The 18,030-nt window shown below is 31.2% G+C and overlaps 2 long non-coding RNA genes and 1 other non-coding gene across 3 annotated transcripts in view; all 3 read right to left on the bottom strand.

Moving 5' to 3' along the window:
* The window catches only part of LOC112210107 (uncharacterized), an 807,761-nt gene that overhangs the window by 412,699 nt on the left and 377,032 nt on the right, over window positions 1-18,030 (bottom strand). The gene's annotated exons all lie outside the window — the stretch shown is intronic.
* Window positions 2,887-15,287, bottom strand: LOC106681961 (uncharacterized). The gene is made up of 4 exons (XR_001343331.2): window positions 14,963-15,287; window positions 13,624-13,720; window positions 3,198-3,277; window positions 2,887-2,994 (listed from the first exon to the last, which is right to left on the bottom strand). It is a non-coding gene; the product is annotated as an uncharacterized lncRNA (long non-coding RNA).
* LOC112210501 (U6 spliceosomal RNA) lies at window positions 13,144-13,250 on the bottom strand. The gene has a single exon (XR_002945188.1). It is a non-coding gene; the product is annotated as a U6 spliceosomal RNA (small nuclear RNA).

Consider the following 18,030-nt stretch of genomic DNA (forward strand, 5'->3'; position numbering starts at 1 on the left):
TATATATATATAAATCGAAACTTTTTTCTAAACAAATTTATTTTCTACCGGACTCTTGTACTGTAAACTTTATGATCACCAATCCCTAAAAATCTACTTATTCTCAGATTTCAGTCTATAATCTCCACGGTGTTCTATATTTTATTAAACTGCTCTATTAACAAATTATTTTTTCTGATTACAGCCAGATTCAAGCAATGTAATTGAAAAAGGAAATACCTCATTTCAAATGATTTTTTTTTCATAATATTAGTATTTGTCTAAAAATTTTATCAAAGTTAAATTATTAAAACATTTTTGTTATAAGGCCAATAATAATGAAATAAAATCATAATGAGGTATAGATAGTTGACCGTAGATTAATAATAAGAAAAGATGGTCTGGTGGTGCATGTTGATTAAAATTTTTTTCAATTTTTTAGACACTACTTACATATCTTATGTTAAACATATCTTCATACCTATATAATATGATGTTTCATCATTCACTGTTATCAATCTGCTATTGTCTAATTACATCTATCAACTATTTTTATTATTTAATTCAATATTTTTATATTTCCAAATTTGTTAGTATACTATTTTCTTTTCAATTTATGTTTCTCTGTAAATAATAATATATTATGAATGTCTGTACTTTTTTATCTTAAGTAGAATGCAGGTGCGAAAATAAACTCTTAAATATCTATATTTTCAATATCTCTTAAGCTTCTCTAAATTTTCGCAGATGATTTGTGGACATTTCCAAATTATCGGTCAAATACAACTGCAGTAAATTCGAAAAATATTGTTAATCTAAATAAATTTTTTAAAAAAATCTGTACTGCTACAACCCATCAAGGGTCAAAAGTGAAGTACGCTTTCTAGACCAACGGTTGTACAAAGAAGTGATTTTGTCAGAATCATCCACCAGGTTGAGATTCAAGGCAACAGTATTATAATAAATAATTATCTGGAGCGGCCGGACTGGCACTCGGGCCTTGGTTTTGTTTGTTGAGTTTGTTTTTGTTTAGTGGCGCCAAACTTCATTGGTCATCAACGCCATTTATATTTTTTTCAGTAAATTTTGTGATTTTAAAAACTGAAACACCAATTTTATTGCTTTATCATCGTCTCCAAGGGTTTTTCAGATATCTTGGTTGAGGTGTGGTGTGAAATAAGGGCATCGTTGGAAAATATGTTGTTAGATTGTTGTTGCAATACTGGCAGTTTGGAGGCGTTTCTTTTGAAATAAGATAGGAGTGGATGAGCCTCGTGTTACCTATTCTCAGCCTGGTCAGTACAACCTCCTCTCTACATTTACGACTGGTGGTACCCCAGGGGTTAACATCCTTTTTAATAATTTTTAATTTATTCATTGGGCTTTCGTTCCACAAAGAATGCCATTTATCTTTGACTTCCTTTACAAGAGGACTTACTGCTCATCTCTGACGGAGTTAAAATTGCTTTATCCCGTCCCGGAAGCGCGAGTGCTTCTCTTGCAGAGTGATCGGCTAGTTCATTTCCTGCGATTCCTACATGGCTTGGAACCCATATAAATGTAACTGACATACCCATATTGTGAAGTTTTTAAATGAAAATGGATGCAGGAAATTTTAGAATGCTCTGGATGCATACAATCTAAACCTTTTATCGAGTTCAATGAATCTGTAATTATTGTAATGTTGGTGTGGTTCAAAGACAAACAGCAGTGAAGTGCTGCTGCTATTCCATTTAGTTCGGCAGTGAATATGTTGTATAGTTTGTGGAGTTTAATTTTGAACGGGATTAAACTTAGGATGAGGTTAAACTTAGAATGGAGCTTGTTCGTTTGTTTGTTGTTATGCAGTTAGTTTTTAGTGCAGAGATATGGTATTGTTATGTTAGGCCTAAAAATCTATGGTAATCGGTGCATGGTAATAAGCAGTTTCCTAGAAATAGATCAGGTGGTTGAGGTGTATTTCGTTTCCTACTGAAGTGGAGGCATTTTGTCTTATCTATGGAAAATTTAATATTGACATTATATGACCAGTTTTTTATCCTATTTATTGCGTCTTGTAGTTTAAGTTGAATATTTTGAATACTGCCTGATCGATAAAAGATTGCCAGATCGTCGGCGAACAAAAGTTGCTTAACTCCCCTAGACAATTTGAGTCCTAATTCATTTATATCCAGAGAAAATAGAGTGGGACTGAGAAGAAATCCCTGAGGTACCCCATTAATCTGCCTGTATTTCTTAGAATACTCACATCCGACTTGTACCATAAAATGCCGATGTCAAAAATTGTCTGATAAATGAGAACATTTGTCCAGTGATTCCTATAGAGGACAGCTTCTGTAAAATAATGGAATGATTTATATTGGCAAATGCTTTCAGTATATCAAAGAAGTCTTGGAGTTAGTATATCAGTGCCACTGAGATATCTGAGATGAGAGATAGCTTAAAATAATTATTAAAATTAAAGATTGCTTACTTAAATTACTGTAATATTTCATGGAGACGTTATAAGTGGCATTCATACAGTTTTGCTGTTAATAAATTTCTGATTGAATAGTATTAGGATTCACCTACCCCTTAGAAGGTACCCACCTCTAATTACATTAGTTAATTATAATAATTATAATTAGATTGAATTGACCACTTTACGGCCCCTATTCCTAAATAGCTAAGAACGAGGTAGCATAGTCTTAAAAAGAAAATTCTGTTTGTATTTATTTTTTTATAGGTTAAACAAACCTAATGACTAATCAAACTAAACGTAAATTTTATTTCAGTGAAGATTTTTTTTTTTTGGAATGCAATAAATATAATTATTTCGTCTAATCTGACGTAGGTTTATTAAATATAAATTGACACTTTATTATATCTATAATAAACTTAATAGATCTAGAGTAGTCCCTTGTGAGATCCAATCTGGAATGATTCCATACGTGCCATCTGTCCATCCAATCATATTAGCAATCCTATCCATATCCCTCTGATGTGATATTAGTTCATATAGCATAATACCAAATCCTGTTTAAATAAATAAATTATGTGAATAATTGTATATTAAAATAAATGTATGACTATATTTCTTTACTCACATATTATAAAACAGTTATAATTAAATAGTAAAATTCTCATGAATATTTTAGGCAGTTAAATGTTTTTAGAAAGACCGGATTGAATCGCATAGGTAATGCGAGTTAACATACTAGTATTATTATTATTATTACCAGTGTTATTAGAAATGTTTAGACGAACTTGACCACTCTTACGCTGACCCATCAAAAATGTACTGCAAGGGACATTGCACCTGTAGACACGGAGGAGTTAACAGATCAGAATAATTAGAAATACGTTAGATTTGCATAATACCAAATCCTACGTAAATAAATAAATTATAGGTATAACTCCGTAATAGAATGTTATAATTAAATAGAAAAATTCTCAAGAATATTCAGGACAGTTAAAAGTCTTATTTAAATGATAAATAGGTACCTTGGTAATAGAAGTTAACAAAGATGTATTATTACTTATAACTGTTGAAAAGAACTTATTTTTAACATGAGTTAATCATTCTCACGCTGACCTATTATAATGTATCTTGTCAGGATAATGCAACTGACTCTTAGAGTTTGTGTGGGAACCGAAAACCAGCTAATAACTTTTTGTTAAGAGTATTTCCTTGACCAGACATTTAGCGATTCCATCTGTACTAAATGCGACCAGGATATCTCTGATCGATATCTGGACCTGGACATAAGGTCATTTCTTGGAAGTCCTCCTCACTCCAAAAGTAGGTTCCTAATTTTAGTTGGTTCTCTCCCTTCTCCTTCTTTTGAAAAGTATTTCATTGAACATAAAGTATCACTTCCTTAAACTGCTCTCCTCCTCTTATATGTCCAATCAGGTAACTTCTTTCTGAACCTACTTCTTAATTACTTACGCTAACCTGATGGGTCGAAATTCAACCCCTCCAACCAAAACATCAAAACATCCCCCTACCAAATGTTTTTTTATGTATTTCTATTACGTTATAAATAAATTCATTCATTAAGAATTATATTTCTCTGGTTCTCATAGGGCTTTAGTCATAACAAGAAGTAATTTCAGCTTTCACCTGAGTTCTTCCTAGTTTGTAGTTCTAATGTTGATCTAACAAACTTACATTCATTCTACAGTAAAACTAAATATTAAAGTATTTATTGATTCCTGGGTTAATTTATCTTGCGAATATCGAGGCCTCTTCGAGATTTGCTTTGCTAAGTTTATAATGCGTAACTTACAGAAAATAATCATTGTTGCCAATATAAATAATGAAAGTGCGTGTAGTTAACTTGAAATGAACTCGGGAATCAAATCGGAACATTGCCAGATAATAGTTAGAGGAGGTTGTCTAAGAAAAAAAAAGTAAAGCATCTTATAAATTAATCAGTTGAAATCATCTCTTCTTTAAGAATATGCTGAAAATTCTAGGAAAGCCAATAAAAAGTACTCCAACATATTTTTCTAATGAGTTACGTACCATTTAGAGTTATGGACCCAATAGTAGTTGACTAATTTCCCTCCCTATATGCATAATACGTTTTAAGAATTGAAATTTTGAAACTATTTTATAGTTTATTAGAAATATATTTAACATATAAATTCATTAAGTCAATTGAAATGACGTGAAACAAACCAAATATTAAGATAAATAATCAAGATGGTTGCTGTTAGACAAAACAACTATATTAGTACAAGAGCTCGAAGAAAATGAGTCTGCTATTTCATCCCAATTTTTAATTACTATATAATAGCCAAGTATAGTTAAGGGGAATACAAAATGGTGGCTGTTTAAAAATATTAAAAAATAATAATATTTCATTCGGAGCTTTCTATTATTGAAGCTATATACAACACTAGAAAACCTATAGGAAATAATTTAAAGTAAATTAAATTTTCTAAAATATGCGTCCTTTGTATTGCTATTTATGTTCAATAGTTAGGGAGATTCTGTTTTTTAAAAAAGCAGCATTTCATGAAATATATACTGAAAAATCAGTTGTTATTGAATTTAATTAGGACTCAAATTAAAGCTACTGAATGTAAACAGCTCAATTAAGAATCATATTTTAGGAAATTTACTCTACTTTAAATGATGTTCTATTAGGGTTTCCTGTGTTGTGTTAATGATATAGAGCACCGAATGAAAAAACGTTTGGGAACGGCCGCCATTTTTTGTAATTCCTAACCATACTTTCAGACTCATCAATTTTGATAGTAATACTACTTAGTTTTAATCGAAGTAATCAAAAATTCGGGTGAAATAACTGAGTTTTTTCTCCTCTTGGGCTCTTCGTACTGTATAGAGGGGAAATCTTTACTTGTTTTTTCAACATTCCCCTCCTTAAGAGAAACCTGCCTGCCTCAGCTCCAACCACAAGTTTTTCCAATAAATTATCAAACCAGTGATTTTTTAGGTACCTATTTATGTCTCTAGATATTTCGAGAATTTCTGCGCATATTTTAATTGTTTTGACAATTGTTAATGTCTTAAAAAAAAAGTACTGAATCAATTTATTCTTTCCTTGGATCAACAGATCCTTTACACGGATTATGTTTACTTTCTATTTTCGAACGTCTTAGTGTACACTATCCTTCCAGTGTACCTTGGCCCAAAAGCCTCCTGTAACATTCTTTCTTGCTTCTTCTCTTTCTGTCTCGTATGCCATTGTAAAATTTCGCCACAAACCACACCAACCTTAGACATTCCACATTTCTTCAATCCGCATTAGGCGTTCAAATTATTTTAATTTCTGGATTTTGAGTATCGCTGAGATATTCAGGCCTTTGTATTTTTGTAAATAGAGCCATATTTATCTTACCTGACTGATTCTCTTCACTATTCATGAATCGCATTTACGTGTTTGTCTCTTCGAAGGTGCGATATCAACCTTGATTCCCAAACTTCCTCATTGCACTTATGACATAAAGTAATGTTCTGAATAAATCTTGAAAGTTTCTTCATTTTTCATTTGTTGATAATTTTGAGAACCACAAAAGAACTTTGAAAGCTTAATAGTCAAACTAATTTTTGGTTGTAAAAACTAAAAAAAACAGAATTCGGGCTGCCTATGTTTGACACTTGTACTTTTACAGCAAATAGTGGCACATAATCCGTCAGTTATTTCTTCATCCCTACGGTCGCTATAAGAAATGAGCGATCATGGAAGGACACCTCAGGGGTCAGCTAGATACCTGACAAAGCCTAAGAATGAAAGATGATTTATCATCTAAATGTAAGCCAGAGGAAGGACTGAAACCAGTGAGTCGAAGGCAGGCAAGGAGTGGTCCAATTTACGGCTCCCTGCGAGCGGAATAATGATCCAGTTGGTTCAATTCGCTCAGATATACTATTCAATTAGCGTTCCAGAATGGAATATGTCATTTCATGTGTCAATGCTTCTTGCCACTCCGTTGCGTCGACCACTCTGGACTATATTATATAATATCATTATCTTCCTCTTGAGATAGGTTACGGTGTCCGGCTGGAAGGGGGTTTCGCAATATGGGATCCAGGTGTAACGAAACGTTAAAACGGGGTGGGGAAAACAATTAACTCATAAAACAATTTTTTTTACTTCGACAACATGACCACAATTTTTTCCATTTACCTTTTCAACAATATAGTTTTAAATACAAAAAAAATTATTTATTGAAAATTACAGCAACCACTTTTTTCTGAGCATTTTGTTTTACATTCTTAAAACATTTCTTTATACATTATTATTTTAATTAATTAAAAAAATAGCTTTAAAATTAAAATAATTGTCCTTTCATTTATTTATTGTGATCAAATCATAGGAAACGATTGTTTATTAATGTTGTGATTAATGAAATTTATCGTTTCAAATTGTACTACAACAGTAAATCAAGAATACCTTCACTATAACGTGTTTAAAAAGGAATATATAATCGACTTTCTTACTACTGTTTAATTAATAACTGGTAATTAGGTAAATTAATTAATAATACGAATAGTAGATACACTGATCTTAGCTCATGTTTCCCCAATTTATTTAAAAAGAATAACGCAGTAAAGGCTGCGGGTTCCAACTAACACTACATTCTTGTTCTGCTTCATGTTTTATTTAGCGTTTTTCGCCACCGACATCTTTCAGAATTCATACAGGATATAATGGATTCGTCTACTTAGCGTAGAACAGAGCCTCAGGATACTCAGAGAAAAATATGGTAGCAATGTAATATTCCAACATACACATACCATACATTTTATAAATATGAATAACAATGAGTGTGTAAATGTGGCACTAGTGATTATGTTCATTTTATTTATCCTTACATATATATATATATATATATATCGAGAGAGATTTTATATATTTTTATGTAATTTGTTTTCATTCATAATTTTTTATTTTTTAGATATTTTAGTATGAATTTGATCAGTAATCCCTATTAATTATTGTCCAACAACGTTGAGGTAAATTTTAATACTTAACAATAAATAAATTCTTTACGTAGTAAAAATAGAAAAAAAAATGAATAATTTCAAAGTGTGTTCACGCATTTATTTCATTATCAGGTCCTGATTTCTTTTTTTTCAAAAAGAAAAAAAGTGTGGTTCTCGCATCGCTCAACTTTCACGTACCATCCAAAGTCGTTTTGAAATTAATCGTTTCAAAACTGCAATTTTTTTATTACACTAATCTAAATATATATATATATATATATATAATCTTTCATTATATATAGGATTTTCTAAACTCGATTGACACCCAGTTTTTTTTCGGAGAGTTTTGAAATGAAATTTGCGAGGTCTTAGTTATGGTGAATTAGGTTTCAATCGGAGCTAAGCCGGCTTTGTAATATCTTCCAGTTCTTTTCCAGTATCTTGAACTTCGAAAATCTACCTTTCTTTTGATCGAGCCTGGCACCCGGGACTGCTTTACAAACTCCGTAAATTCCTACCTCCTAAATACTTTCTCATTATTAGTTCCTGTCTCACTGACAGAATATTTAAAGTAAACCACAATGGTTCCTATTCATCCCTCTATTTTCGATTCGCTGGTGTTCCTCAGGGTAGTATTCTCGGTCCCATCCTCTACACAATCTATACAGCAGACATCCCAACCAATCCTAATACTATCCTCACCACGTATGCCGATGACACATGTGTGCTCGCTGTTAATAATAACCCTTTAATTGCATCCCAAACTCTTCAATCCCATATCACAGCACTCGAAGAATGGTGTCGTAATTGGAGGATTAAAATAAATACCAACAAATCCCATCAAATTATTTTTACCTTACGTCGTAAACCTACTGACTGCCCTACAGTATACTTCAATAATGTTGCTCTTACCCCTGTTGAACAGATCCGCTATCTTGGACTACATCTGGACAAACGACTAACCTGGAATCCTCACACAGACTGAAAAGAAAGGAAACTCCACGTCGATTAGTTCCATTAGTTTCTAATCTTGCATCCTCTTTTATTCCGGGGAATCCTCCGAGGCCTCTGAAAAGAAGATGGCCTCGAGAACTTATATTGTAAAAATGTTTTTAGAGTGCTACCATTGGGTAGTTTCTCTACTTGCTTGTACCATACCATTATGATTTCCTCAAATTTACTTGATGTATTTATGTACAGTTGTAAATATCAATAAATAAATTTAAAAAAAAAGGCTTTCTATGTTTTTTTCACACAAACAATACAGATCGTCCTGTAGAAATAAAATAAAATTAAAAAAAACAACGTTTTTTTAAAGTTTGGTGGACAAAAGATTCAGAAAATGCAATATAATTAAGAACAAAGTTGTTTGAGAATTTAATTTCCCGAGAAAAACCTTCTTTATCTTTAAGTATACTCACATTATGATGGGGGAATGTCCTCGATGTGTGACAGGTCCTTGGGTGTCAAATCCAGCGGTGGCAGATAATTATTTATACTGTTACTGTAGCTGTGAGTCAACCCTGAGGGTTCGGGTCTCTCATGCGGTCCACCCAGTCTTCACCTTCATTGCAGAAAAAAATCTGGTGATTGAGTATGATCAAAAACAAATCGCCTTCTAGTACAACCTTTGTTCAAAAAACATTACATCCAAACACAGATCTTTAAGACAATTGAAAAAATCCCCTGAGGGTTTAGATAATTTATGCCTTCAGGACACCTTGAGTATGAATTGCCAATACAAAATAGTTTGTTCATCAGATTATGTTTTAGATTTCTTAATTAAAAATAAATCTTTGATTACTTTAAGTAGTTTAGTCTTTGGTTGCTTGGAATACAGAAATTGACAATTTTATTTATTGAAATTTACAATTGTATTGCTAATAAAAAAATACTAGTAAATTTGATGTAAGCTATTATTACATGATATACTTATGAAGAAACTTATATGTAGCACTCCCTAACGTTATATTTTAGAAGATTCGAGGACGTTTTTCTAAAACGCCTAGGAGTACTATCAGGAATTGTAAATATGGTGAGGGTAGAATCTAGTACATTAGAGTAGATACGGAGTTAATTATGCGAGAATGGATAACATCGAAAATTCCAGACGGTGTATACCATTAAGAGCCTAGGGCCTACCAAGTTTCATTTCAAAACTGTTAGAGCTTAAAAAAAGGGGAAGACGTTAATCGAGTCATTGTTTAGAAGGCTTTGGCAGGAAACATGCCCTAACCCACAAAATCTTGTAATTGCAATGTTGATTTTTTTTTAGAGAAGATAGTTGATCGTAAGATAGTCCAGGTAGCGGTCAATAAAGGTACCAAAATAGTAGGAAAAATATTTACTAGTTAACAGTTTTTTAATAAATTAATGAATACTTTTTTCTACCATTTTGGTATCTTGTTTTTTGTTATTTTCGAAAGGGCGTTCAACAGCCCGGTTATTAACGCCCGTTGGTTGTTGTGGTGTTGATTTTGGTAAGGCCTAGTTGTTAAAATAAGGCAAGATAAATAGATAATTATAATAATTAAATGCTGATTATTAAGTTAGTCTTATAGATGAATTTAACGACTATTTATATACAGATTCGTCATTTCTCAACGCCATTGGAACATTTATAAGTATCCCTAACTGGTTCAGAGTTAATTTGTAGTGATTACATTCATCAAAAATGTGTTTGACGGTCAGATTACTATGACATTTCGAACATTTTGGAGGGGCCTCTCCTTTTATGAGGAGGATGTGTGTCATTCGGGTATGTCTTATTCAGAGTCGGGTGATCACTACTTCTTCGCGGTGTCTACTTCGGGTTGATGTAATCCAGGACTTCACATCTTCCTTTATAGATTTTAACTTACTGGGTGGACTTTCGTCCCACATTGCCTGCCATCATTTACTTATACATTCCTTGAAAGGGCGAGCAAGTTCCTGTGCACTTAAGATAGCTGTGGTTCTACTTGGGAGGACTAGTGCTTCTCTGGCAGCTTTGTCAGCCATCTCATTTCCTGCAATACCAACATGTCCGGGAGCCCTGATGAAGACTGATTGTCTATTTCTTTTAGCATTGTTAGAATTTGCTGAACGAGTGGGTGAACTGATATTGGTCGGTATCTTTATTGATCCATATCATCCAGGCTATCTGTCTACAATTGCTTTTTTTTTGTTTGTCCAGTGCGCTTTGGCAACCTAGTTTGATGCATTCTTAAACCCAGTCCCATGTATATTTTAAATTTTCTAGCAGATATAAGTGTAAAACCAAATGATCATGGTTTTAGTTTTGATGACATGCAATTTTGATTTAAGCCATGTTTTGGGTTAGGCCACTTCGGCTTTCATGATCTCATATTTAAGTATCTTATGCGTATACATGGTTCATTTTTATTTTTTTTATAACGTGAGGTAAAAAAGTCAATAGGAATCGGGTTTTCCCCTTATCTTTAAACTACTAACAAAAATAGACGATCGAGACGTTATCGTGAAGATAAAAGAGAGCTGAGACGGGATCGAACCGTACAGTGCCTACCTTGCTCAAGTACCTATCCAGAGCAGATGGCATTAGGCGATAAAAGTGAGTACCTAATCCACATAACGATCACTCCTCTGTAAATAGCCGCTAAGAGTCGAGGACTTATTTCAATGGCTTAGCCTGCTTTATCGTCCCATAAAGTACCTTTATGCACCCGGATCTTGTATGTTATAGCTCCATCTGAGAAGAAATTCGATCTCGAGACAGTTAAATGAATTTTTAAATAATGACTCCTCCTTTATTCAAGTATCTATAAGTTTATATATATTTATCATTAGTAAAAATGTTTTTATTAAAATGTATTTTAAAGCCTGGCCCCTTTTGACAGATTTTGGTATATCACCACGCATAAATATAATATATTTATAAAATCAAATAAATAAATTTCGAAGATTGACCACGCCAAGTGATCTAAGTGGAAAAAAATAAGGATTATTATCTTAAGATTAAATATAGTGTAAACTATATTTAAGGAGAGTATTAAAAATAATTTGTTCAAAAAATCTTAGAAAGATAATAAGTCTAGGTATAGTTGATCCAAAATTTAATATAATTATACAATACAAGTATTTATTTTCATTCTCAAAAAATTGTATAAGCAAAGAAAACTCAATAATAATCGTTTAGCCAATAATGCTTGTAGTGTTCCGTGTACTTTTTTTATTAATTGGTTCGCGCTTAATTAATTAATCTATGATTGGGTCCCGCCACTTTCAGTCACCCCTTTTGAATTATAAATATTCACGGTTCAAGTTAATTTCAAATCCATTAACGGTTGAATTTTTTTAATTATTAGTCAAGTAAAAATAGCTTAAAATTTAGCCTTAGCTGGACTTGAGTGTAAATTGGTTCCTGTTAATAGATTGTTACGTAAAAATGTTTGAAAAATAGGGTGGTAAATAGGTTAACATTACCTGGGGGACCTTTAGCCAGATTTTTCGGAATGGCCATCTTAGAATTTTTATTTACTGGCAATAACATTATTATAAACATATATTATTGCATAATTATAAAATTTACAATATTTCTTGTATTGTTTTGGGATACCCCCTTATACAAAACAAATTTCCCTGATACTAATTACACTTTAAAAACCTCTCTATTTTATTTTGGTAAAGAAACTGAAGGGGAAATAACAAAATATTGAATTAAAATAAAATATATAACATTGGATTGAATAAAATACACATCATTGGGTAGCATGAAACACATATAATTGGTTTATGATTGGAGAAGTTTGTCGGGTGGTGCGGTCACAAAGAACAACATAAATAAACAAAACCATATTTATTTATTTTATGCCGACGTTTCGACCTGAGTTTCAGGTCTTCATCAGGTCTTTGATCGAACGTTGACGAAACGTCGGCATAAAATAAATAAATATGGTTTTGTTTATTTATGTTGTTCTATGCTGACCGCACCCCCCGACAAACCTCTCCAATCATTAATCTACGGTCAACTATCTACACCTCATAATTGGTTTACGTTTACATCAAAATATGTTTCGTTCTTGGTTTTTTTATATCTACGAGTTGTAGTTTTAGAGTAATTTCATATTTCTGTTATTAGAGGGTGTAATGAGTTGGGCAAAACTGGAAAAAATTATGTGTCAGTTTATATACATAATCCTGTACGCTGTCTATATTTAATTCAGAGTACATTTTAGATATTCTTGAGTAATAATGCTAGTTATAAATGATTTTGAGGCATTTTTTTTGAAATACTTGTATTTTTTTATATTGGTTAAACTAGAAAAACTCCATATGTAGGTAGGTATAAGTTAAGATAGGTCTTAGTACCGTTTTACATATTACCAATTCATTTCTATTTAATAGTTTTGATTTTTTTATTAAAGTATAGATACATTTGATGTAAAATGTTTCTTAATTTTTCCTATTTCGAGTAGATGTAGTGGTTATATAATAGTTTGCTGCCTAAAGTAACTACTAACTGTTTAACTGTTTTGGCAAAAGGGACAGGGGTGTTATTTAAATTTATGGTCGATGGAAGTATAGACCGTCGTTTTGTGAAAATGGTCGCTTCTGTTATTTCAATATTTAAAACTAATCCCTATTTCATAAGGGAATTAAATATGTTTTTAAAAGCAACTTTTGGCCTATTAACAATAATGTCTTCCCATAAGGCTGTAAATTGCCGAATAATTGGCAAAAAGGGCCCTATCATAATTTTTTAATAAAATGTTGAACGCTTCACGATTTTGTGTGTCATCCTTTTGCAGGGGCCATGATAATCTTTTCTGTTTAGTTCTAATTTTATTATACGTTCCACCGAACCAAGTACTTCTTAAACATTACAATTAGTTAGATGTATTTACTATAATGTGCATTTAACGTGCTTAGATATGAGCTCTAATAGAATTATTTGAGTTTAATACTTCCCGAGATATATTTTTTTTCCAAAACCAAAATTTTTTTTTTCTACCCAAATAACAATATTTCATCATTGTATCAATTTGGGTGAATATCATGAAAATTTATACTAATGGGAAATTATCTATAATGAACTACTGTATGAAACATTTAACGAACTTCAAAAAGAGACCCCTGATATCTTCTGTGTTAGATATTATTACCAATATTAATTTTATTCAAGCACCAATATTTAGGTTTACGTCTAAATCTATAAATAGGAGAAATTCAGTCGAGTATTGTACCTGTAGCTTAGAGCGGCAAGGGCTGTGGATAGAAAATAACGGATTCTGGAACAAATTTCTCTGGCCCCCGTCAAAAATTAAAGTCACCACTGAAACTCTATGGGAAAAAAATAATGTAAGGATATTACTTAATTATTTATTATATGGTATTAAAATAACTTTATATTCATTTATAAATTAAAACCCGTACCGGGTTAAATGCTAATGAACTTTATTAAATCAAAAATAATAAGAAAAAAAATCTTTACAGTTAATAAATGTTATAGTGAATAAAACGATAAATCAAGGTCTTTTATACAATAATATTAATTAATTAATTAATTAATTAATTAATAGCAATTATATTTAATATCTAGATTTTGAGTACTAAAAAGAACAATTTTGGGGGAATCTGAGAATAGCTAATATAGTTAAAAATGTGACAAAAACAAATTCAACAAATTCTTTAATTCCAATTTTTTATACTTAGATAATAGGAATATATCATATTAATTAACTAATTAAATAAGCACGTTTGTGTATTGGATTTATAGATAAATCACATATGGTCAGATATCCTGCCCAATTTCGGTATCAATCTTAGTATCAGTGATCTGCACATAAGACCATTGAGATCACAACATAGGCAGAGAACAGAGCATAATCTCTCCGTTTACTCGGAGACTACACAGGATTCAATGACACTCTAACATCATCAAACACAATTACTCAATTATCCGGGTACATTGCAATGGAATAGTACATGAATTACCAAGTATCCGGGTAGTACATGAAATCAGTGGGAGTAACACAGATTTTCGCTCTTAGAGTTACTCAGTCATCCATGTTTATGTAATGGATATATCCATATTTCTGTAATTATAAACGTTTCTGAACAACATAAATGATCTTAAAAATCTTTGATAACCTCTACTGTACTCTGATGTGATTTTTCATTTTTTTTTTTTTTACTTCAACGTTGGTGAAAAATTAGGAAATATAACCAGAAAAATTGGGGAGCGGTTAGGTTCAGTGGTAAGGCACTGTGATACTATCGCCAAGAAACCGGGTTCGAAACTGGCTCTGAAAGATAATTATTTATTTAAAATTTTTTGAGGTTAATGACTTCCATTTTTGAATGAAATATTTATGACATTGTACAACGTTTCGGGACCACTGTCCCATATTCATGCACTTTAAAACCTATAACTATAATAAAACTAACATAACAACAATCTTCATACTTATTTATTTTAATTTATACAATAATATTCACCTCATGATATCATATGGGAAATCATGTCAACCATTCAAAAATGGAAGTCATTAACCTCAAAAAAATTTAAATGAATTGACTCACCAGACTTCCTCGAGAGATAATCCAGAATTATTTATTGTGTTTCTGCTGCCATGAGTCAACCTTGTGGTTTCTGGAACCCTCTAGAGTCCATCCAGTCTCATTAAGTTTATATCAGGGAAAGGTATAGCCTTAAGAATTTTACTCAAATTGGGATATAAACGTTTATATTTTCCTATTATTTCATGTATTTTGTTTACACTTTTGACTATCTACCGTTAACTCTTTGGTGTTGCTATTGCCACTTGTTTATGTTACACCCTCTTATACCTCCCCACCTATACTAAATTCAGTTTTGCTCTGGCCTCCTCGCAACGGTAAGATTTCACTCACATTTCTTTCACTTAACGTAACATCTGTTTTTTTCTCATTTGAGCATTTTGCTCACATGGACACCTCCTGCGTTTTTCATATTTAATCATGAACCGAAGCAAGAAGATCTTAGATTTCTCAGTCCTTCATAAAAGAGCCACAATTTATAATTTCAATATCAAATTGCATTGAAAGTAATCGTAAAGATTATCGTCATCATTACATGCAATTATATAATATAAATAGTAAAAATCGTCTACTAGGAGGTAAATGCTCATTGGACCACCTCTTAGGGGACATAAAAGTAGGACTCTCCTACAGGTTTAATTGAGTAAGAATCTGGCGGTCGGGTGCGTTCTGGCCCAATTACCTTAGCTTTTGAGCTATTGGGTTTAACAAAGATTCTGGAATGATTCCCAAAGTAATGACAAGAAAACACTCGATAAAATATTATTAATATTTTCACAGGATTAATTATATTTACGGTTTTTTATACAATCTGTTTAAATTCTATTTAAATAATAAAATGGATAATACATCAAAATGAGAAGAGTCTGAAAGTCATAAATGGAAATAGTGCCGAGCATAAAATAGTAAATAAAAAAGGCTCACTATTATTTTAAGAGAACCTTTTCCTTTTATTACTTTGACAGTTTTCAATTTATTGCTTCACTATAAATGGAAAACTTAGTCCTGATAAGATTTGGGTTTTATCGTCCAAGGAGACTAAAACCCAACTAAAAGCAAATGAGGGAGAGAATATTTAGTAAATTTAGTTAAGTGAATTTATTTTTTTCACAGTCAATCAGTTGTGCAAATTCAGTAAATTCAGTAGCTAAGACTAGACTTAGCCAGTACTTAATTTGCACTCGTCGATTTTAATGAAAAACGTTTGATGTGTTTATAACACTTTCCACAACACTTTCCTTTTTCACATTCCACCCAATTTTGAAATAAAATTAATCCTTGTACTTAAAAAAAAATAATCTTAATATGATGATCAATGCTGTACCATAATATATCTTTCATACGTAGAGAATCGAATGTAAAATCTGAAAATTGTCATTACAACCATGGAAACACGAAGTCGTATATTTTTTCCTTTTGTTAGTTATCAAATAATTCAATTCTAACAATTTATTGGTTACCGTTTTGTAAAATTCAATATTTAAGCTCTTTCAGTCACAGTCCGACCTACCCGAAATTAAAGAACATTTAATTGTTTAAATAAATATTATCCAATCCGACCTTCCGGCCATCCTCAAAAACAGTGTACGAGTATCACAAATAGCTTTTGATATACATATGATTTTTAACAATTTCAATCAAACAATTATATTAATAAAAAATTATCATACCTTATATATTATAGAACCACACCAATTTTAAAACACAGAATATTCTGTCCAAGTAGAACATTAATTTCAGTCCACAATTATCCTATGAGATATTCAAACATTAGGGAATCATATAAATTTATTAATAAGTAATCCTTAGGTTATGTCCAATTACCTATTTTGTTAATTCTTCATAATGAATTAAAAATTAAAACTTATTAATCAGTTATTTTTCAATAATATACTTTATCAGGTTAGGCATTTAATTTATTTATTTCAACTATATTTTGATTAAATTTCCTATTTCTTCTATTATTACAATGCATATCAAAGTTAATTATAATTATCAATATTAATTTTATCTCATACTTTTCGTAAACTAATTTTACTTAAAATATCTGCTTAGTGTTGGTTCAGACCATTTAATTTTATATTGGCATAGAGTTTAATCGTTATACCGGTTTCCGAGAAAAAAAAAAGAAAATCTGAAATAAATATTGTTGTGATATTTTTTTTATAATAAAATACAAAAATCGTAAAGAATATAATTTATTATTAAATATTATAGTGACAAATAGAGGTTTATTCTGACTGAGTTGACTTGAGTAAAATATCCTGTAAAGTTTGATAAATCAATGTGAGGATGTGACATTAAAATTAAGATTATCCTTTATGACGACATGTAATATGTTTTAATAAAGAAGGTTGAGACTTTTTGGACATTTTTTGTTATCATTAATAAAACTACCAGTCTTGAAAAAGGTATAAAAATAAATATAAAATAAAATTAATTTTTAAAATATATGATTTCATCTTCGTACAACCTTTCGTTCATTGGCCAATTAAAGATGCGAGAAAGCAAAATTAATATTTTTTACGACAAGTGAAATGAAATTGTTTTATTAGGAATTTGAAATATAAACTCAGCAAATATAAACTCTGCTTTAAGCCTTGTTTAAATGTTAAGTTTTCTGTCAAGGTAACAATTTCACGAACGTTAGACGGTGTGGAGGTAGTGCCCTGAACAATGTTTTTCGGCTAATTCGGCATTACAGCTTATAAGGCGAGACATTTCACTGCCAAAGCATATTATATGTGGCACGTAACGTAACCTTAGTTTTACTGTTTCCAAATGTACAGTCAACTGTCACTTTATAACTAATGCGACAGTATTGTCATACAGGCTACTAGTCTACTCTCATATTTAAAGTGTATGAGCTTTAAAATAGCTTAGTAAAAGCTGCTAAAGTTACTGTAATGGCTATAAACAATTAATAACTGTGTAATTAATCAGTAACTATGTAAACGCGCATTTGTACAATTTTGGGCGGTGTCTATTGTTCCAAGTTTTATATTTTCTCTCGTCTCAAGTTACTATATAGTAGCTATTTAATAAAATTTGTAATGAAATTTAATTATATA

This window comes from Halyomorpha halys, unplaced genomic scaffold (genome assembly GCF_000696795.3).
Source record: "Halyomorpha halys isolate HHAL.00 unplaced genomic scaffold, Hhal_1.1 Scaffold379.1, whole genome shotgun sequence".
Classification (NCBI taxonomy): domain Eukaryota; kingdom Metazoa; phylum Arthropoda; class Insecta; order Hemiptera; family Pentatomidae; genus Halyomorpha; species Halyomorpha halys.